The sequence below is a fragment of the Lepidochelys kempii genome, chromosome 7 (assembly GCF_965140265.1).
Source record: "Lepidochelys kempii isolate rLepKem1 chromosome 7, rLepKem1.hap2, whole genome shotgun sequence".
NCBI lineage: Eukaryota > Metazoa > Chordata > Testudines > Cheloniidae > Lepidochelys > Lepidochelys kempii.
Window position 1 is genome coordinate 59909097 of NC_133262.1, and position 23464 is coordinate 59932560.

Genomic DNA, 23464 nt, shown 5'->3' on the forward strand with positions numbered 1-23464 from the left:
GGGCAGCTATCCCACAGAGCATCTCTTCCTCTTCTGTCCCTAAAAGTTGTTGAAAGGCGGAGGGCGTTTCAGGGCACCCTGGGTCCTGTCCCAATGCCCTGTGATGCATTGCTTCGCATCCCAGCAATCCCTGTGCTTCTGTCTGCATTTGGTGCCATCTTTCAACAGTTTGTATACTGAGCGCTCTGCCTCTTAGGTCTGCAGGAATGGATCCCGCACTGTTGACCAATATGCTGCTCACTCTCACTAACACGTCACAAGTGGCAGTGGAGTTATTCCTTAAATTACAAAGGTAAGAGGAGTAGGTGCTGTCCACAGTGGAATGCTGCTTTTGGGCTTGGGAAACAAACACTGAGTAGTGGGATCACATCATCATGCATGTCTGAGATGACGAGCAGTGGCTGCAGAACTTTCAGATGAGGAAAGCCACATTCATGGGACTGTGTGATGAGCTCGCCTCAGCTCTGTGGCACAAGGACACGAGAATGAGAGCTGCCCTGTCATTGGGGAAGCGTGTGGCGATTGCACTGTTGAAGCTGGCTACTCCAGACTGCTACTGATTGGTCGCTGACCTGTTCAGAGTGGGAAAGTCGACCTTTGGACTCGTGTTGATGGAAGCATCCAAGGTTATTAATCATATCCGGCTCCGAAAGACCATGATTCTGGCAATGTGTGTGACATTGTGGATGGCTTTGCACGAATGGGTTTCCCTAACTGCGGAGGGGCAATAGATGGCACACATGTTCCAATTCTGACACCAGACTACCTAGCCAACAAGTACATTAATCAGAAGGGGTATTTCTTTATGGTTCTCCAGGCGCTTGTGGATCACTGTGGGTGTTTCATGGACACTAACGCAGACTGGTCCAGAAAGGTGCATGACACACACATCTTTTGGAACACTGGCCTATTCAGGAAGCTGCAAGCAGGGACTTTCTTCCCAGACCAGAAGATTACTGTAGGGGAAGTCAAAATGCCCATTGTGATCCTGGGAGACCCTGCCAATTCCTTAATGCCGTGGCTTATGAAGCCATACACGGGGATCCTTGACAGTAGCAAGGAGTGGTTCAACAACAGGCTGAGCAAGTGCAGAATGACTGTTGAGTGTGCTTTTGGCTGTTTTAAGGCCCACTGGTGCTGCCTATATGGAAGGCTGGACCTGGCCGATGACAATATTCCTATGCTTATAGCCGCATGCTGTACGCGTCATAATATTTGTGAAGGGAAGGGTGAAAGCTTCACTCAGAGCTGGACTGCTGAGGCTCAGCACCTGGAGGCTGGACTAGAACAGCCAGAGACCAGGGCTATTAAAGGGGCACAGTGCGGGGCTATAAGGATCAGGGATCCTTGAGGCAGCAATTTGAAGCTGAAACTAATATTTGTTGCTATGCTCGGGAGTGCAGAGCTTGTTATGCTAGGAGGTGATTGTGATTTGCAGACGATGTACTATGAAGGTTTAAGAAAATTGCCTGTTGCTTTGCAGGGCTCTGTTTGCTTTCAATTAATAAAATAAAGATTGCTTTCAAACCAAAACAATTCTTTTATTAAAAAACAACCACCAGAGGAGAGAGACAAACAAAAAACCACATTAGCACTGTGGGGGATGGGGGAATGGAGGGTCCCAGGAGGAAGTGGGGTCCCGGGACAGTTAAAGGTTTGTGTATGTCCAGGTAGCATATGCAACCTTGTCCTTTGGAGTACAGTGCAGTGGATACTGTACTTCAGCAGGACTAAACTGCAGAGGGACGGGTGTTGAGTGCAGTGGGTACTGGGAGTCCACAGCGCTGGACTGTGATGGGGCAGGAGTGGAATGCAGTGGGTACAGACTGGAGCTAGGAGGTTGATAAGAGTGTGTTGGTGGTGTCTGGGGGGCACATGGGAAGGGTTTTGCGATAGCGGCTGCAGAGGAGGGCAGGCACGCAGCTGCTCGGTTTGCAGTGCTAATAGCTAGTGCGGGGCCTTACAATCATTACTGAACCTGCGGCAGCGGATTGTCCAGTATCTCCATGAGAGTTTTGTGGAGATCTCTGAGGCAGATTCCCGTGAAGTGAGAGAGTCAATCAACACCCTCTTCCGCCGCTCAGACTAGGTATGTGGTGGTACGCGCATCATACAGACACAAGCCTGCTTCCTGCAACCCTCCTGTCCCCAACAACTCGCTTCAGTGATTCCCAAAATTAAAGCCACTTACCAGGGGCCTCCTCTCCTGTATGTGCTTTGCCAAGTTCTGACCGCTGTGACTGGATAAAGGGGTAAAGAAGAGCTCCTGGCTGTATGCATCTCTGACCTCCGAGTCATCCTCTGCCTCTGGGTCCCCCTCTACATCCTCATCCAAGATTTCCTCCTCCTGGCTTGGTCCACTCTCGACTGGCACATAAGCCACAGAAGTATCCACAGTGGCCTTCGCAGTGGAGATGGGGTCACCACCGAGTATCACGTCCAGCTCTTCGTAGAACCGGCAGCCCATGGGCGCAGCACCAGACTGACAGTTTGCCTCCCGCAAACTTGTGGTAGGCATTCCGCAGATCCTTCACTTTGACCCTGCACTGCAGTGTGTCCTGGTCATGGCCCCATTCTGTCATGCATCATGAAATCTGCCCATAGGTATCATAATTCCTATGGCTGGAGGTCAGCTGGAACTGGACAGCTGCCTTTCCCCAAATGCTGATGAGGTCCAGCAGCTTGGCATTGCTCCAACCGAGGGATCGCCTGGTGCGTGGAGCAGGCATGGCCACCTGGAAAGATGCCCTAAGACCATTGCATGCATCACTGAGCAAACAGGAAGGGGACTTTCAAAATTCCCAAGGAATTTAAGGGGTGGGGTTCATGGTTGGACACCTGGGGGCAGGGCAGTAGAGTTCAAACTGATGACCAGAGAGGCGAGAACAGGCATTGTCAAATTCCAGCTACAAGAAACTGTGCCCACCTAAATTCTTTCTGCACTTCAAATTTGAAATAGGATAATTTTTTACTTAAGCCGTAGTGTTGCAGTGAGTTACTTTGTTCCCCTCCAGAGTGGCTGCATTCAAATGATCCTTGCATATACAGTTGTCTGTTACTCAAAGTGTGCTACTTGGAAACTAGAGAAACAAAGCATCTCAGGCATGGAAATCTCAGGGCATCTCAGGCATCTCAGGGCAGAAAATCAGGCATCTCAGGGCAGGTCTATACTACCACTTAAGTCAATCTAATTTAGGTCACTCATGGATGTGAAAGACAGCCCATTGAGTGAGGCAAGATTCCATGACCTAAGCGCTGGCCACACCGCCCAACATGCTCTCCTGCCAACATAGCTTCAGCTGATGGAAGAGTGCTCTCCTGTGGGCATAGAGCGTCTTCACCAGACGCGGTACAGTGGTGCAGCTGCAACAGTGCAGCCTACTGTAGACCTGTATTGCTTCTACTGTAGACCTGCCCTCAGTCCAGCAGCAAGAGAAGGAACCAGCTGAACTGGGTGAGGAGAGGCGGCAGGAGTACCACCTACCCGTCAGCCAACGTCTCCCCTCCTCACAAACCTTAGGGATTTTCTGGACATGGGGATGGAAGCACAAAAAGGTTGTTTAATCTTCCACCACTTGGCTTCATAGTTTTTTTGTTTTTTTTTAAAGTAAATTACTTAAGCATCCCACTCATTTTCATCCTGTTGCTCCTTCCGATGAGTACAATTCAGGAAAGCAATTGAGCATGTAACTTATAAGCAGGAAAGTACTTAAGCATGTTCTTGAAGCTACATGCTTAGGTCCTACTGATTTCAAAGCTCAACACCTGCTTAAGCATTGTCTTGAAGAGGGATGACTTTCTGAATTGGAGCCTTAATCCTTATACCATCCTAAAATCCTTCAGCCTCTTTGGTGTGTACAACCTCTAATTATTAATTTTAATTTCGAGATTTTACATTAAGATTCTACAGAATGTGATAATGGAAAACAGCTCACAAATCCAGGAAACTGAAACTCCTGTCTCAGAAGATTAGTCACAATCAAGATAGTTTGTTACATTTCTTTCCATTGCTTTGGAAATGGACCATTCTGTACAGAAGGGAGGAAGTTGACTCCATTTTGCCATGTGCTTTTCTATCCTACCAGGTGCCGAGTGCCTCCTGAGAGCTGCTTGGGGGCTCACAGTGGCTTGCAAGGTTGGGCCTCATATTTGGTTTAATGCTCAGCAATGAAAAAGTAAAGTAAAATGTTGCTTGTGGTTTGATACCCACAGAACCAGGGGACCACATGTGAGTCTGACTTAGATCAACCGCATAGTGTAAAGCCCAGAAGTTCCAGTCTATATAACATGAATTCCCGCTTGCTAGGAAAGGAACAATGTAAATCAAGGAATCAATGCGTATGTTTACACTGCAGTTAAAAACCTGCGGCTGGCCCATGCCAGCTGACTCAAGCTTGGGGGCTGTTTCATCGCAGTGTAGATATTTGGGCTCAGGCTGCAACCTGACCTCTGGGATTCGGGACCTTCCCATTTCACAGGATCTTAGAGCCGAGGCTTCAGTCTGAGCCAGAACATCGATGCTGCAATTAAATCTTAGCCCGAGCCATGAATCAGCTGGCATGTGCCAGCTGTGAGTTTTTAATTGCAGAGTAGACATACCCAAAGCTTCTCACTTCCAAAAAGATAGGCCTGGCTCTGTTAGCTGGATATCTGCCACCTGTCTGCTTTAACACCAGAGGCTGCGATTGTCCAAAAGAAATCAAAAGCCACTGAAATAGATTCCAGTTTTAAATGGTCCTGTCTTGGAAGAGAAGGAAACACTATTTTCTCTTTAAAGCCTTTGTTTTTACTGGAGCATGTTTTGGAGGCCTCATTTGTGTTTCAAACTGCACCTGGATGGACAGAAACTGAACCTTAATGATGAGACAGGAAGATTCAGTCTGAGCTGCTCTGCTTTGTCCCAGCTGTCCTCTCCTGGGAGATCTTTTTGAGTGGGACTGGAGGTAATTCACTCCCTGTAAATAGCTTAGTTCTTCTGTGAGCAGATTCTGAAAGCTCTGCTGAACAATAGACTTGGGATGTCTTAGTTCACGACTGACTGACACCTTAAACTGATTTTCTTTGTGACCTCTGTCTGAGTAGAACCTAGGGTCAAAGAGGTGACAGGTCAGTGATTTAACAACTTCTTCTTTCCCCCAATCACACACATGAAACTAGTGTGCCATTGCTGTAAATAGGCTATTCCTGGGAGGCGCAAAAGGGCCATAAAATAGCTTAAGAAGTGAGTTGGAGGTTCCCTGGGGGAAGGGGGCTCCCTGTGTGCCACAAGGGGTGTATCGGAGTGAGCTGAGTGGGAAAGCTGTGGCCAGAGTGAGGAGCCTAACTGTTCTGAAACTGCTGTACTGGGGCCTGATAAAAACCTGGAGAGACACTATGACTAAAGTGTAAATTGTGCAAACTTGCACAGAAATCTGGAAGGTATTACAAGAAATTAGGAAGAAAGATCTAATGTCTAAATTACTGTTCAGAGTCACTGAGACTCCTATCTGACTTAGCCCCTAATGTGCTATAGACAGTGCCCAGTCCTTTTGGCAAGACTGGAAATGTCCCAAGGTACCTTGGCTAACATGGGACTTTCCCTGCTGTCCCTTATGCATCAGACTGTTCCCACTCAGTCATATTCTCCTTCTCATGAAAGAACTTTCCCGGTGTCTGTCTGCAGTTTAATTCTGTTGCGTCCCTGGGATGCCTCATCATGCCTGACTCTCATCTAAGGCTTTTGAAACATGTGTTGTTAAAAGAAAATTGCATTGGGGAAGCTGCTGGTGCGGTTCCTTCAGCATTTTGAGCTGTATTCCTGCATATCTGCGGTTATTACAGCACATCCCTCTCTGTTTAGAGCAAGGAAGATTTCTCAAGGTGCTGTTTAAGACTTCCTGGTTCGTGCTGGCAAATTGTTAATCAGTCCGTGACAGCATAAATAAAATTAAAGGGTTTAATTAAAACTAATGAATGAGTGAATGGAGAATACACAGCATGTTCCACTTGCAGAGCCCTGGTGCTCTGAATAATTAAAATGTCACAAAGTAGGAGACGTCTTAGCAGAAGTGCCAGAGCTGCAAAAACAGAGGCCCTCAGCTGAACTTCTGCAGTTTGGGAGTGGATTTTTATTTATTTTTTTTTAAATTGGGGTTTTTGTGAACCAGAGTATGATCTGATAGAGGTCTATAAAATCATGACTGGTGTAGAGAAAGTAAATCAGGAAGTGTTATTTATTCCTTCTCATAACACAAGAACTAGGGGTCAGCAAATGAAATTAATAGGCAGCAGGTTTAAAAGAGAAGGAAGTATTTCTTCACACAACACACAGTGAACCTGTGGAACTCTGTGCTGGAGGATGTTGCGAAGGCCAAGACTATAGCAGGGTTCTAAAAAGAACTAGATAAGTTCACGGAGGATAGGTCCATCAGTGGCTATTAGCCAGGATGGGCAGGGATGGTGTCCCTAGTCTCTGTTTGCCAGAAGCTGGGAATGGGCAACAAGGGATGGATCACTTGATGATTACCTGTTCTGTACATTCCCTCTGGGGCACCTGGCATTGGCCACTGTTGGAGGACCGGATACTGGGCTAGGTGGACCTTTGGTCTCACCCAGTATGCCCACTCTTATGTTCAGAGTAAAGACACAAACTTATTTTTATTTTCATTAAACAGGAGTTAAAATCAGACCCTCAGTGCCACACCCTTTTACATTTTGGTTTTGGTTGGATCCAAATCAAGAAGGGGCCTGTTTTCTGATTGTGGTGCAGATGTGGCTGCAGTCTTGCAAGCATGGCTTGTTATATTTCAGTGCTGTTGAATCAGAACTAAACTTCAGCCCTGGTTTGGACTTGAAACCACAGCCTGACCCTTATCTGAACCTGATGTTTTGGCTGAGGTTGCGGGGTGGTGCATGGTTGAATCATGAGTCTGGAAGTTGATCGTGGCAGCATTATTTTGCTTTGATGACCTGAGATGCATGAGGTAGGAAGGTCAGGTCACCAGAAAGCAACCAGACAGACAATCTCAGATTATAGGATGGGCCTGATATAGCAGCTTTATAAATAAGAGGTGACTGTCCTCCGCTTTATTTCTCTATGGCCACTTTCCTAGCTCTTCTCTTTCTGGTGTAACCTGGATTCCTTGCTCCCCTTGCCCCTATGCGGTCCTTTCTGTGGCTCCTCTCCTGCTCCCACTCATCTCTGGACTTTTTCCTGCTCCCTCTGCTGCTCTGAGCCCAGTGAACAGGGCCAGATTATCTCTCCTGTGGGCCTGGGGCTATTAGATTTTAGCAGCCTGGAGATCCCAATTGACTGGCAGAGGCTCCAGGATAGACCAGTCGATTGCGATCAATGGGTTGGTGACCACTGAATTGTATAAAATTATGTATTTTTTTTTGCAGGGTCCCCCTTAGCCCTAGGCCCTGGCTGCAGCCCCTAAAGCCCCTGTGTTAATCGATCTCTGACAGTGAAGGATGAAACAGGATCTGGGGCACAGTAAGTGTTCTGGCTGCTGACTTCACTGATGACCTAATCGTGCCCTGAAGTAACCCCTCCATGGCACAATAAGCCAAGCTGATCTATGGGCTGAGGCCACCCACATCAAGATACAGACTACCATGGCTACCACTCTGAAACTACATAAAGACAGTTGCACCAGGGATGAACCTGACCCTACATGTCAGATGGTCTATAAGGTTTAATGCCTCCAGTAAGCTTCCACTAGAGGCCGTGGTCTAAATTCAGGCTGTTTTTGGTGAAGATTTGACCAGGCTGAGGGAGCGGAGCTGAGGGTTCTCTGCAAGGTAAATGCCTATTTTGCTTTGTAAATTGCTCTCTCTCTGTAACTTCTAAATCCGCCTGAGTGAACTGACTTACCCTGAAAAGTTCTGTCGATTTTGGATTGGTTGGCTAGGTCCCTAAGATCTCCAGCATACCCACAGAGTAAACTGCTTGGCCCTCAATGTATTGGAAAGGTGACTTGGTTTGGCAGAATTCTATTTCTGTTTCTTATAATTTTGATGGACACTGATTTTTTTTAAAAAAAGATTTGTATCAATGTAAATGTTCACAGTTGCGGGGAATTATGTTGGGGGTGTCAGACAATTATTTAATGACAGTAGACATTGAGCTTCAAAGTTAAAGCTTTATGGCTTTTTAAATGCAAATTGTCAGCCTCACATGTGGTAATATACTTACATTAACAAACCATACTTGTTTTTACTATTCATTGGCTTGTCCATTTGTAACAAGCCTAATTAAAAAGTATAAGTCTCTGGATTTTGACTCTAAGTTCTCAGCCAGCATTTTTTCTTTGCCTATCTGTAAACTTCAATTATCAGTGGAAATCTCTCTCTTTTTTTTTTTTGGTTGGCTTGTGTGTATGGTGAAATCGACATTTACCGATAATTGAATCCTTTGGAGCGTAAACATAATGGTCCTTTAAATGGTCTTAAAAATCTATATGAAAGGATGAGTGGACTTTGCTAGGAACAGAACTTTTCTCAAGAGATGCTAATAAGAACATAAGAGCGGCCATACTGGGTCAGACCAAAGGTCCATCCAGCCCGGTGTCCTGTCCACTGACAGTGGCTAATGCCAGGTGCCCCAGAGGGAGTGAACCTAACAGGTAATGATCAAGTGATCTCTCTCCTGCCATCCAGCTCCACCTTCTGACAAACAGAGGCTAGGGACACCATTCCTTACCCATCCTGGCTAATAGCCATTAATGGACTTAACCTCCATGAATGTATCTAGTTCTCTTTTAAACCCTGTTATAGTCCTAGCCTTCACAACCTCCTCAGGCAAGGAGTTCCACAGGTTGACTGTGCGCTGTGTGAAGAAGAACTTCCTTTTATTTGTTTTAAACCTGCTGCCCATTAATTTCATTTGGTGGACCCTAGTTCTTATATTATGGGAACAAGTAAATAACTTTTCCTTGTTCACTTTCTTCGCACCACTCATGATTTTATATACCTCTATCATATCCCCCCCTTAGTCTCCTCTTTTCCAAGCTGAAAAGTCCTAGCCTCTTTAATCTCTCCTCATATGGGACCCGTTCCAAACCCCTAATCATGCCTTTTCTAATGCCAGTATATCTTGTTTGAGATGAGGGGACCACATCTGTACGCAGTATTCAAGATGTGGGCGTACCATGGATTTATATAAGGGCAATAAGATATTCTTCATCTTATTCTCTATCCCTTTTTTAATGATTCCTAACATCCTGTTTGCTTTTTTGACTGCCACTGCACACTGCGTGGGCGTCTTCAGAGAGCTATCCACAATGACTCCAAAATCTTTTTCCTGATTAGTTGTAGCTAAATTAGCCCCCATCATATTGTTAAATTAGCCCCCATCATATTGATTCTTGCCATCTGGTGGGATAAAATTGCAATTTTTTTTGGTGAATATTCCCACAATTTCCTTTTGCAGATAGTCACACGTCTGTGCCAAGAAAAAGAATACACTTATCAAGAGGCCCCATTCTATTAGGGAAAAAGAGGTTACATTTTCCCCCAACACAAAATCACTAAGATGGGACCAGTTTAGAATCTGCAAGGAAAGGTGAAAATTCTTCACTGTTGAGCATTTTAAATGTTGAGAATAAATTGCACAGCACTAGTCCAGGTTTTTCAAACCTAAAAATACTTTATTCTAGTAAAATAAATGGCTACAACAATACAGAAGCCATATAGTGCTGTGCAAAATAATAGTTAAAAGTCAGACATGGGCCTAAAACTTTCATCAAATGCATAATGCTTTGGCATTTTGAATAGAACTGCCTACAAAATTTCTATCAAAATGTCTCCATGAGAAAATGGCCTTTCTGAGGAAATTTCAACATCTTGTTTCCATTTTCATATTACATTTTTGCGGGTTTTGTTGCAACCCCTCCAAATATTGAAGAAAAAAAAATATTATTTTTTTTAAACATTTCCCTACCAGCCCTAGTTTTGAGCCTGTTTGAAGGGCTGTGAATTTACATATGGGAAGTTGTGGGCTGTTCTGTGAGATATAATTGATAAGAACCTATAGGCAGTTTACCAAAGCGGCCTAGAATTTCTGGCTTGCTCTATAACAGAGAGGCTTTAGTTATCCAGGAAAAATGACTATCAATTAGAACTAATTAGTTAGGGTTATTTCTCATGTAAATTATCCCAATTTATGTGACTTCTTGGACTTTGATACATTCATAATTAACTAATCAAGTACAAATGGGAAAGCCTATTCTGATTCATGGCTTCATGAGCTGGTTTTAATTAAAGGGTTCAGTACTCAGTTTCAATAAACCTTGGGCCTCACTCTGCTCCCAGTTACGTCAGTGAAAATCTGAAGTAACTCCAGTGTAGTCACTGAAATTAGTTTAAATTTACACATCTAGATAGGAGCAAAATTGGTCCCTTAGACTAAACTTTCTCTTCAGAGTGAATCCCATGTGATAATAGATCCCTTGATTTCAAGTTCAGCCTGACAAAGCATCACTTGGCTTTAATGGTATTCCTGTGAATCAGTCATGTTGGGCTTGGCCTGCTCTCATTGAAGTCCATGAGAAACCTTCCATGGACTTCACTGGAGCAAGACTAGGCCCTAAATTTGTTTAGAAACTGGTCCATATACAAAGAGTGCGTAGCTAAGTGGAGATAACACTTCAGAGGCTGGTAAAAGTTTCTCAAATTCTAGGAGCCACCTAATTATGGATAGAGAAGATGGGTTTTCCATTCTGGTGTGACTGGTCTGGACTACAGGGAGAAGGAGTTGAAGTGGCTTGGAGCATGTCTATGTGATAGGGTGGACAGATCTCACATTGGCAACTGGAGGGTTAATGAGAGCCTGTGGCCCCAGCTGTCCCTGCCCTGCTACCAGTCACAGACATGGAGATGGAAGTTTAAAGGAGACCTAGCCCAGTGCAGGGAATCCCAGGAAGGAAAGCGGAGCACTGCTTCTCCTGATGTGAGAGAAGCCTGTCTGCAGCTCAGAGACAGAGCCGGCTTGTCAGTCAGACGAGTCTCCTGCTAGAAGGGACAACCAGACCCTGTGGGACTGGCTGAAATATGGACTACGTAGAGACAAGCCCTGAACAGAAGGGCAAGGTCCCACTGAAGGTTAAGCAGACAACCATGTGAGTTGTGGTGTTCTGTTCCTGGTGTCTTTTGGACCATCGCACCCTGGAAGGGGTAGGACTGAAGGATCTCTTGGCTGATGGCTAAAGCACTGTACCTCAGACTTCACAAGAGATGATGACTTGCCGTCAGAAACCAGCTGCTGGGTGACTGATGCCTGGATGGGCCAGAGGGGGCACCATGGAGTCATTCACAGTCCATCTTTGCTACATGGTAGGGAGAGTTCTGGGGGACCGCAGTAAGTTGGAACAACACAGACATTTCTCCAAAAGAGTTTAAGAGCACGGTGGTGCTACCATCTACAGTGTAAGATCATCAGGGCCTCAGTCCACTCCTTTTTCTGCATGTATTCATAACTGTGTGCATGGGATTTCCAAATAACCAACAACTGCAAATCCAGGGACTGAGCAGGCTCTCAGGGAGTAGTCCAAGGCTTATAGCCTGGAGTAATGGGATTAAATTATGGCCATTAGTTTTGTTTCGGTGGGAGCAGAGTTGTGGCCCAAAGGGAATATGGATTGCCCTAAGCGCCCTTCTTAGCTCAAAAATGGAGCTAAGGCTAGTGTAGGCGATTAAATATAAGCTTCTATATAAAGATACAGGCAGGATGGTCTTGTGGGTCAAGCACTCTAGACAAACTCAGGAAATCTGTGTTCTGTTCAGGTCTGTGCTTCACTGAATGACCTTGGGTGAGTTCTTTGATGCCCCAGTTTCCCCGAAGTACTGGTATAATGCTCTTTCCCATTCCACAGGGATGTTTGGGGCACATTATTAATTTTTATGAGCTCCTTGGATCCTACAGTAATGAGTGCCATAGAAAAGCCTATGAAGACATTAAAAAATATACCCTTACAATTCCTCATGCAGATAAATTAGTCTGCTCCATTTAGCTATGCTCTTTAAAAGGAAGCAAGAGACTATCTGGGACTATACAAACATAGGTTACACAATTCAGAGATACTCCGATCACCACTGTGTGGTGCTTTTCCCCTGCTGCTGGTGGCTGGGCCACATAGAGGATCCTGATACAGAGCTGGGTGTCCTACCTCAACTAGCAGAGGGATGTGCATCTAAGATGCAGAGGTCCAGCGTTCTGTCCCTGATACCAATGACCAACCCAGAGGTGTAGCGTTAACTTGGTAACAGGTCAGAGCCACTGTCTATTCTATTAGAACAGGATGTGCAGAAGGGGCTGTTGTGCTTTCCTCAGAGGCAGATTGTGGGGATTCCATGTTCTATCCCATTGGTAGGAAAATCAATGGTATATTTAAAATATATCTCTAACATTTCCTTCAGTTGTCTGGCACATGTCTCTCCCATCCCCAATGACTGCTTATAGCACAGCACCTCACTGCTGCCAGGATTTTTTAATGCACATACACTTAGTCTATAAGAGATCCATGCACAACTTCTTCAGGATTTTTTTCTTTGCTTGGCCAGAGTAATCCTGTGCATACACTTGGAATCACACATTAGATTTCCGGGTGACCCGAGGGTCCCCTGAATTCACAGGCAAAGATAGGGAAGGGGATGGTGTACTGACTTATCTAGCAACATATTTGAGGAGAAATGTTGTGGTGACCCCAGTTCTTTACCAGGACTATGAGGACAACATTAAGTAAAACAAAAAATTTAGACTGAAGGTCAAGAAACTTCTTGACCACAAGAATTATATATTGTTATCGGCCAAGGGAAATGCAGACTCTCCTTTGTTGGGTCGTGTACAATTATACGAGACCCAAGCATTGGAGAATACATTCTAGGGCAGTGGTTCTCGACCTATTTACCACTGTGGGCTTCATATGTGGCCCACAATGTGTTATGTGGGCCACATCCAATACTATATGGCCCTGAGGATGTCACATGGGCCGCAGCTCTGCGCTGATTGGGCCGCAAGCGGCCTGTGAGCCGCAGGTTGAGAACCACTGCTCTAGGGAGTAATCTTATCCATCATCCAAGATGATCAGTATAAAATGAGCAAATAGGGCTTTGCCTTCTCTAATTTTGATTAACTTGGTATAACATGCTGCTTCTCCCTTTATTTTCTCATGTCCAGATAATGTCCTGGCTCTGAGCATTCCACACCTTGTCTCAGTGGTCCCCTAAATACAGTTAAGGCTTGTATGTGACTATAAGACCCAAACCCATGATGTACATTCTCTTATGATGACAAGAGACTGGGCCCATGTGACACAATGGAGATATTTATGTACCACTTGAATATTGCAGACTTTGTTTAAACTATGGGCCTGATTCACCACTGTTACTCCAATTTTATGCCATTTGCACCAGTAAAAGATTGGAGTAACGCATAAGTGAAGCAAGCCTGGTCACAAATAGGATCAATAACTAATTGTGTCTATAAAGAAATTCTCTTGGATGGGGGGAAAAGAGAACGGCATCAGCATAAATATAGCATTATAGTCTGCCGCCCCCTAACCCAACATGTAAGAAAAAAGGTAGGCATCACAGACACAATTCACACAGCAGCAAAAACACAAACCTCAGCAAGTATAGAAAGCGAAAGCAATTTTGGAGCAAGCATGGCAGAGCAATTCCCTCCACAACAGGTCTATTTAAGCCCAGATTGCTGCTTTTTACACAAATGGTTATAAATAAAAGCTAAAATTTTGTCAAAGCAATAGTGTAAACTTAACATATTGGCCCCTTGGTGTCATTTGAAGAAAATTAATGCAGGGGGCCAAAGAGACAGAGTTTGCAATTTGTAATGCTCATGAGACCTGCTGAAGATTTTGTTCCTAGTGTAGCAAAAATAAAATGCTCTTGGCAAGTCGTAAGGGAGAAATAATGACATGTGCACAAGTAAGATTAATCAGTAACACCAGAGTCTATCTCATGAGTCATCTTTGACATCATAAAACCTGAAATAGACAAGGTTGTTGCATGTCAAATTTTGCTATCACAGGAAAAGGAGAAGTTCTGCTTCCTCCACTTTCATGCAAAGCACACATTAGTCTTTGAAACTGCCAGTGTCAGAAAGAGAGGGGGTATATATGGGGGTGAGGGGAGGGCTCCTTTTTTTTCTTTCTTTCTTTTACCGAGAAGTCCAAGAGTGAAATCCTGGCCCCACCAAAATTGACGACGGAACCCCTACTGACTTCAATGCGGTCGCTATTTCACCCTAGCTGTGCACACGCCCTGTTGTGGAAGGGCCAAATACTGAGATTCACTTAGTCCTTACTGGGGCAAGCTCACAAATAACGTAGTAGGAGTACAAATAAATAAATACTTAAATAAATAAAGTGAAAGGCCTTGTGATTTTGCCTGACAACGTGTGAGACGAATTGCGCTGTACTCCAGATGATGAAATGCCTTAAAGCACAGAGATGGACTGAAACAGAGCAATGGACTGGGTTGTCTCCTGGAGGTCTATGTGAGGAGGGCTTTGTGTATGTGCACAAAGTTCCCCCCTTCCATGCAGAAGGAAGGAGTGCTGCAGTCCATCACAGAGGGGCGTTGCAGGAGCTGCATGTGAAAAAGGCTTTACAGATCTGCAGCACCATTCCCTACTTTGCTCCCAGTCCTTCAAGCAGAGGCACTCCCAAGATAGCAATGTTGATGCCAGGGGAATGATGCATCACTTTCCTTCTTAGTTCTTCCTGGGGAGGAGCCACCTGGCCCCAAGTGTCTCCTTTCTGAGCTATCACCTTTAGGGGAGGTGACACTACCTTCCCTTTTTTTTGTAACCCTCAACACACCTTGGAGTATGTGGCAGATTTTCCCCTTATGTCCCCTCTTTCCTCCCCACTGGAAAAATGGGGTGGGAGGAGCAGAAGGAGGAAAGGGGGAAGCTGACCAAAATGTAATGAGTTTTCAAAACCCAAAGAAACCCACCCACTGCAATTAAAAATGGAACAAAACAGACGTTTTTTGCTGTTTTTGTTGTGTCGTGTGCCCCTCCCCCAACCCCAGTTTCAGGTTTTTCCACTGGGAAAAAATTTAGCTGAAATCAAGCTGTCTTTGTGAAACACTTTTTTTGGACAAAATTGCTTTTTCAATAGAAATATTTTCTGTTCAAAAAATCTCAACCTGCTGCACTTATTAGTCTGGGGCTGATACCCTTGAGCCTAACCAGGGCAGTCGGCTGGCCAACCCAGTTTTAGCTTCACTTGGTTTCCATCCTGCACTAGATGTAATGCATCACCTCCTTCTCCAATGTCTCACATCCTTCTGTGTATTCCCCGTATAAGAAAATACCCATCCTCTCCCATTCTAGCGCTGCCGGGATCTGCTGTTTGCAGTTACTGCAGTTAGTTATAAAATGCCTTCACTCTATATTTGTGGAGCATTTCTATAACTTTACTCTGTGTGTGTGTGTGTGTGTGTGTGTGTTGCAATATGGCCATATTTCTCTCTTTCTGTACCTATTATCCTACTTGAGTGTCTTAAAGGTATATGCCTTCAAGACAGGGGCGTGTGTGAGGAACAGTACTACCTGGCTCTTGTTCAGGTGGGGTTTTTTTGTGGGGGAGGGCAGAAACAAGGAGCTTTCCATCCACAACCCAGTCCCTGCTTTCAGAGTACACAGGGGCCATTCTCCCCCAGGCCCCTCTGAGTCAGGGAAGAGAAAGCAGGGTTTAAGGAATGCTGCAATTTATACACTTTCCCCCATGTGACTTGGAACTATTGAGCCTTAAGGACAACCCTACTCAGAGCTTCTTTTGTGGAAGTGTGGTTCTGCACTGCCTCCAGTACAGGCCTGGGCCTTCAAGACCTCTCTGAGCTTTAGCATTTGGGTGACAGTTGCCATTTTGCACAGTAGGACTTGAACCGAGGGCCTCCACAGTGAAAAGCAAGAGTCGCTACAGCTTGAGCTAAAGAGCCTGGCTCTGTAGCTGTGACCTGTATCAGACTTGGGGCCTCTCTCACCATTGACCAGTAGGTTACACTAACATAGCACTGTGAAAGATGCTCGGGTAGAACAGGGGTTTTGCTCTTCCAAACCAGGTGCAGCAATGGTGTTAAAACCCAGCTCATTGCCTAGGTTGTCCTGGTGGGGGAGTGGCATTATATGCTTTCTTTCAGATAGAGTCAAATACAGTAAAAATCTTAAATGAATGAAACTGTACCATAGAATTTCTATGGCTAGAAATTCCATGCTTGAATAATAAGAATATAGCAGAAGGAATACACTACTGACCAAGATGGTGGCTGTAACTGTGAAATGTTCAGGGAGATTACAGAGGCTATAAAAATAGAAAACTCAATAATAATGGTGGATTTCATCTATCCCCATACTGTCTTGGAACACATCACCTCAGGAGGGGAAGCAGAGATAAAGTTTCTAGACACCATTAATGACGGCTGCTTGGAGCAGCTAGTCCTGGAACCCACAAGGGAAGAGGCAATTCTTGATTTAGTCCTAAGAGGAGCACGGATTCTAGTCCAAGAGGTGAATATAGGTGAACCGGTTGGTAATAGTGACCATAATATAATTAAATCTAACTTTTTTTTTGGGGGGTGGGCACCAAAGAAGCCCCCCACAGCAGCATTTAATTGTAGAAAGGGGAGCTACACAAAAATGAGGAAGATAGTTAAACAGCAATTAAAAGGTACAGTGACAAAAGTGAAATGCCTGCAAGCTGCATGGAAACTTTTAAAAAATGCCATAATAGAGGCTCAAATTAAATGCATGCTCTCAAATTAAAAAAACACAGTAAGGGCCAAAAAAAAAAAGTGCCATCAGGCCTAAACAACAAAGCAAAAGAAGGGGTTAGAGGCAGAAAGGCATCTTTTAAAAACAAATTAAAAACATAATCCTATGGAGGAAAACAGAAAGGAACATAAATTCTGGCAAGTCAAGTGTAAAAGTATAATCAGGCAGGCCAAAAAAGAATTTGAAGAACAGCTAGCAAAAGACACAAAAACTAATAGCAGTATTTTTTTTTTATGTACAGTAGAACCCCGTTTATTCAACCCTCCCTTAACCGTCTCTCCACTTTTACCGAACAACCAGGACTCCAGGGCCAGGAGCGGGCGATATCTCCTGTGGCCACTAGATGGCACTGCAGCATTCCATTTTCCCATTCTCCAGTTTATCTGGAGTTTTGATGATCTGATCTGGTCCCTGTCCTGATTAGACTGGATAAGTGGGGTTTTACTGTACATCAGAAGCAGGAAGCCTGCTAAACAATCAGTGGGGCCATCGGATGACTGAGGTGCTAAAGGAGCACTTGAGGAAGATAAGGGCATTGCTGAGAAGCTAAATGAATTCTTTGCATCCTTCACTGCAGAGGATGTGAGGAAGGTTCCCACACCTGAGCCATTCTTTTTAGGTGACAAATCTGAGGAACTGTTCTGGATTGAGGAGGTGTCAACAGAGCAGGTTGTGGAACAAACTGATAAATTAAACCGTAATAAGTCTCCAGGACCAGATGGTATTCACCCAAGAGTTCTGAAGGAACTCAGACATGAAATTGTGGAACTACTAACTGTGGTATGTCATTTAAATGAGCTTCTTTGCCAGATGACTGGAGGATAGCTAATGTGATGCCAGTTTTTAAATGTTCCAGAGGCGATCCTAGCAATGACAGGCTGGTAAGCCTAACTTCAGTACCAGGCAAACTGCTTGAAACTATGAAACAGAATTATGAGACACATAGATGAACATGATTTGTTGGCAAAATCAACACGGCTTTTGTAAAGGGAAATCATGCCTCACCAATCTATTAGAATTCTTTGAGGGGGGTCAACAAACATGTAGACAAGGGTGATCCAGTGTTATAAAGGCCAAGACTATCCTGGGGTTCAAAAAAGAACTAGATAAGTTCATCAATGGCTAGTAGCCTAGATGGTCAGGGATGCAACCCCATGCTCTGAGTGTCCTTAGACTCTGACTGCCAGAAGCTGAGACTGGATGACAGAAGATGGATTACTTGGTGATTCCCCTATTCTGTTCATTCCCTCTAAAGCACCTGGCATAGCTGCTCTCAGAAGACAGGATCCTGGACTAGATGGACCATTGGTCTGACCCAGTATGTCTGTTCTTATGGATGATTAAACAGTGAAGCAAGGAGGCTGGTGTTTGAGGCTGCAATCGGTGTGTGTGTGTAAAATGCTGTCCTTCTAAACTAGTGAGGAGTCTGACAGGTGTCATGCTCTCCCAGGGCTAAGAGCAATAATCCTTCCTGCCAAGGTCCAATCCTCATCTGCCCCAGCCCTGATAGTCTAAGCAGCACACCTGGCACCCCAATGTGTACTAGGAAATGAACCAACACAGACAGAATGTGACCAAGCATGAGGCAGAATGATATAGAATGGAAAAGCCTACTTTGTCCTTGTAGCAGAGTGCTGGTGCAAAAGCACCTAATTAGTCCCTGTCCAGTCAGCTCCAATCAGGGGAAACAGATTGGGGCTGATGGAAAAGGCCTGATGCTGGTTTGAGGACTGGCAACACCTGCTGGCCTGACAAGCCAAGGGCTATAAAGGCTGGGAGGGAGCCAGAAGGCAGGGCAGGGAACTGGAGGCCTTCTAGCTGAAGGCTGACTCTGCCTGTAAAGGAGGTGACTAATCCTGCAAGGCTTGTATATAGATAGACACTGGTGGTGGGATAACTGTAGGTAAATAAAGACATGGGTGCTGCACAACCCTGAAGCCTCTCTAAGCCTTATTGGGGGCAGCAAGCAGGCCCCAGGAAGAGGGGTGGGTTGTGGACCCTGTTACAGTCCTACATCACATAGTAACCATCAAAAGCCTCCACCCTGTATCTACGGCTGATGTCTGGTAACAAATAAATAGATACACACATGCTCCAATACTATAATGCACACATGGGGGAAAAAGAAAAGGAGTACTTGTGGCACCTTAGAGACTAATCAATTTATTTGAGTATAAGCTTTCTTGAGAAGTGAGCTGTAGCTCACGAAAGCTTATGCTCAGATAAATTTGTTAGTCTCTAAGGTGCCACAAGTACTCCTTTTCTTTTTGCGGATACAGACTAACACGGCTGTTACTCTGAAACATGGGGGAAAATGATCTATGCAACATCTATCGCTGACCAGTAGGTGGCACCCAAGTGCAGATAGAAATCATTGCAGTAGCAGGCTACAGAAGAGTTCTGAGGGTTGGTGTTGTGGGCCAGCATGGCAGGCTGGGTTTCTGGTTGCGCAGGGCAGATGAGGCAGCAGTGCTCTGGGAGCTTGTCAAACACTGATGCCCAGGCAAGCACGCAGCCACAGAGGGCAGTGATAGTAGGGGCTTTGGCATCTTTTAGTGGGAACTCATAAGTGTTTATAATGGATAGTTATGGGCAACTTTAAATAGTAGGTTTTCTGCGCCCCCCCTATCCCCCCCGTAGTCCTAGCAAAAGATTAGGTTAAGCACTCTCAACCTTAATATTTGAATCAGTAATGTAAGGGTTAAAGTCATTACAAGAATGTTGTAATTCTCACACAAACAACACTACACACCTGCAAATTCAGATTTAAGGTTACACTTAAGACATCCCAATGTGCTGTTGAATGGAAATGTACAACTGTTATACATGAAGGGGATAGCTCCCTTTGATGGACACCCAGCCAATCAGTTAGCTATAAAATCCCTCTTGGTGTCTGTTCTCTGCTTGCTTTACTCTTGGTGTCCATCAAAGGGAGCTATTCCCCCCGCCTTCATGTATCACAACAGTTGAAGTACCCAAACCACCTTAACTCTGCCTGCCAGTGACACCATGAAGAAAACTAACATGTCTTTAAAAATTAAAATTAATATTCTCTAATCTGGGCCCACAAGCTCTGCAATGCCTATCGCATGGATCCATGCTGTGAATGAACCTACCGGCTGAACCCCAACACCCCGTCATCCCCCTCTTTTGCTGGGCCACGTTGAGGGTTACCACCATGGTCTCCTCCTTTAAGGGGATGGGGCACTGTCCTCAAAGATGCATTATCTGCTTCTTGGGCCCCAGTGCAGAGAAAGTGCCATGGTACCTAACTGTTTGCCCGCTGCATCTGTACAAGTAAGGTTTAGGATTCGCTCCTCTCCCTCACTCCCTTTTCCACACAGCCATCCGTTGTCTCATAGCACAAACATCCTCAGCTGTGCAGCTGTCATAACACTTGGAAACCAGTTGCCCTTCTTGGGAACAATTACACTTCACCCAGCCTCTTGCCATGTTTGCTAACTGATCTCTCCTGCTTCCCTGAGTCAGGCTCTTTCCTACCATCCAGGCTCCCCTAGTTCTCAGCACCGTCACCTCTCTGTCACTCACAGTGCCCCAGCTCTATTGTTTTCCAATTTGTGCTCAGGATTCTGTGACCTGGGGACCTTTTTGTCAGTTATGTCCCACAAGGACCCCACTTAGCACACAGACCCTGTCTGAGGCCCCTGTCTGCCTGAGATTCCTCCCTACCCCTCTTCTGAATTAAACAACAGGCTGATTTATCTTTCTCCTAATTGCATTGGATTATTTGTCAGCTCCCTTCTCCTTTGATTTAATTTTGTCTCACCATTTCTTCTCCACAGCAGAGACTTGAAGCAAAGCTGCCTGACAATGATTTATTGAGCCCTGGCAGCAGCTTAACCGGCACTCGTTTAAGTCCTCAACCTGCCATATTTCTTGCTGCATCCTGGGGAAGTGTGAGCAGAGATCAGGAGGAGAGTTGTGAGAAATCCACTTGGTTTCACCTTCTGTCACAGATCAGGTTTGTCAGGAGGCTTGCTAAAATGGACAGACCATTCTGGAGAATCTGGGTCTCTGAAATAAAACTTAGAAGTGGTCGCAATCAAAGTTAGAGCTGGGTCCAAGCTGGCAAGTTCTGATCAGCATCCAGATCTGGGTTTCTCCCAAAGTTCAGCGGTGTTTAGGTCTGGTCAGGATTTAGCTTTGGCCCCCTATAGGGAAAGAGGGACCAGTCACAATGCATTGATTAGGTATCTGGCTCCATCCAAACTCCAAAAGTTCTTTGGATCCAGATTTCTGGTCCAACTTTACTTCTCACTATGTGAATTTGCAGTACAGTCTTGGCCAGTTTTAACATAAGCCAATGTGATCTCTGGGAGTTTTCACTGAATTTTGTTTTAAGTTTTGGGTTCATTTGAATTGAAAAGGTTTATCCAGCCCCCTGTGATGTTAGAGTTGGTCATTGCTTATTTTTCACAAGGCACACCCAGCTTTAGAGAGCTCTCTTTCCCCTGTGCTCTAGTCAGTTTCTGCTTATATCAAATGCCACATTGTGCCATAGAGAGAAATAACCAGGCCAGAAATATGGGCCAGATTGTTTTCCTGGGATTTGCATATGTGTAATGACCTCTCCACTGCAGTGGCTCAGAATGGATCCAACTCTGGACCTTCAGCACAGACCTCTTCTTCCTGAATGAAAGGACAATTCCTTTAGCTATGAGTTGAGTAGCAGGGTCTATAGTTACTGTGAACAGCTATAGGGGGAAACACGATCCCATGCACTGGGGTAGAGGAGTACATAGCCTCCCTGATCAACCAGCACTGACAAACAGCCCTACATTAATTACTACTCTGTAATTTCACCTTGCCATGGGTCATGAGCTGGGCTAGAACCCAGGACCTCTACCATCACCACTACTCACATCTTTTCCATGTGAGCTTAGCGAGCAGAATAATTCCAATAGCAGCCAGCAGTAAGAGGCTGTTATCCTCTATGGTGAGCAACCACTAGAAGGGGGGAAAACAACACACTCACCCTGTACAGGGATGTTCATCCCAAGCATCAGGATTTCAAATTCCAATAGGGGCCTCCTCTTTCTATCAGTCCCCACCGTGGGTCATCAGCAGGGATTGAACCTATGCCAGAAGGCAGATCTGGACAAACAGTTTTCGAAAGAACGCTTCTCTGTCGAAAAATGCAGCTGCCCTACAATTGCAATGTTTTGTGGGGTCGTGCACATTTCAACACAGTTTACAACAGGCAAAAGTCAGTGTTTGGTTGCAATGATGTCAAAACATTTTGAGAGACAAGATGGGTGAGCTAATGTCTTTTATTGGCCCAGCTTGTGTTGGTGAGAGAGAGACAAGCTGTCGAGCTACACAGAGCTCTTCTTCAGGTCTGGGGCCCTCTGAGTATGTTTCCCAGACCCAGAGAAGAGCTCTGTGTAGCTTGAAAATGTCTCTCTCCCCCCAACAGAAGGTGATCCAATAAAAGAGATTACCTCACCCGCCTTATCTCTCTAATAACCTGTGACTCTAGCACAGCTACAACACCACTGCATAAACCACTTTGATTCACTTTGTTTAGACTTAGTGGTAGGTAGATTAGATTTCACAGTCTAAACAAAATGAAGCATTTTGACAATGCCCAATTGAAATGTTTTGGAACAGCTCATGAGAATTTTTGAGCTTTATGGTTTGGATTGACTTTTTTTCTCCAGAATTTCTGTCTGGGCAGGGGGAAATTCTGACATTCCAGTTCCCAAGCAGTCAGCACAGGCTTGGACCAGTGGAGCTAAAAGTGTGACTGGCATTAAGTAGCAGGCTCTATAGGGGCTGGAACCAGCCACTAGATGGCAGTGATCTCATGCAGTAGGTCAGTGTATTACAGATGGAGAAGACTCTGAGGACGACTCACTGAACTAACCCCATAGGGTACCCCAGGGAAGTGCTCCTCTGAGAAGGGAATTGTTATCCCTGTTTACAGGTGGGGAACTGAATTACAGAGACTAAGTAATTTGACCAAGGCTAACCAGGACATCACATCAGAGCTGGAAACTGAACTCCTCTCTCCTGCATCCTACACCCCTGCCTTTGTCCCAGGACCATCCTGTCTCTCTTATAACCACCCTAGTTTTCATTTCAGTTCCTCATGGACTTGTTTCCTGAGAAAACAGAACAGGCACGTCTCCACCTTTATCTTAATCCCGAGGAATTATTGCAGGCAGCAAGTTGGTGTTTCAGTGTGTGTCCATCGAGACTCCCGGCTCCACTGGGTACACCCCGGGCCAGCCTCTCTAAGTTTCAGCCTCTCAGTTTCAGTTGTTTCTTCCATGGAGGGTTTGTGAAACAAAAGTTAGAGCAGGGGTGGGGGGTGGTGCCGGGGGAGTGAGATTATACTTGAAAATTCCCCCCCAAAACTTGAAGTTGTCAAAGTTTTCAGCCAGGTCCAGTACAAGAGCTCCTGAGGGATTTGGGTGCAGCTTCATTAGAAATAGGAGATAGAGGCCACCGCTGTCAGACATGGGTGCCTAAAATTAGCCACCTGAATTTAGGTTTGTGGAAGGGGCCTAACTTTAGGTATCCAAATTTGGAAATGTTTGGCTCTGAAATTTTCCACTCCAGAGTCCAGATGCGCCTCCTGTGCTGGGCAGATTCATCTGTCTGGAGTACTTCTCTGGCCTCCATCACCATAGTGCCCGAGCTCCTCACGCTGTCCCTGAGGTG

General features: G+C 45.2%; 1 long non-coding RNA gene across 1 annotated transcript in view; it reads left to right on the forward strand.

Moving 5' to 3' along the window:
- The window catches only part of LOC140914662 (uncharacterized), a 56275-nt gene that overhangs the window by 22977 nt on the left and 9834 nt on the right, over positions 1–23464 (forward strand). The window contains exons 3-4 of the long non-coding RNA XR_012159934.1: positions 7381–7782; positions 20581–20759. This is a non-coding gene — a long non-coding RNA (uncharacterized lncRNA). The remainder of the gene's footprint in view (positions 1–7380; positions 7783–20580; positions 20760–23464) is intronic.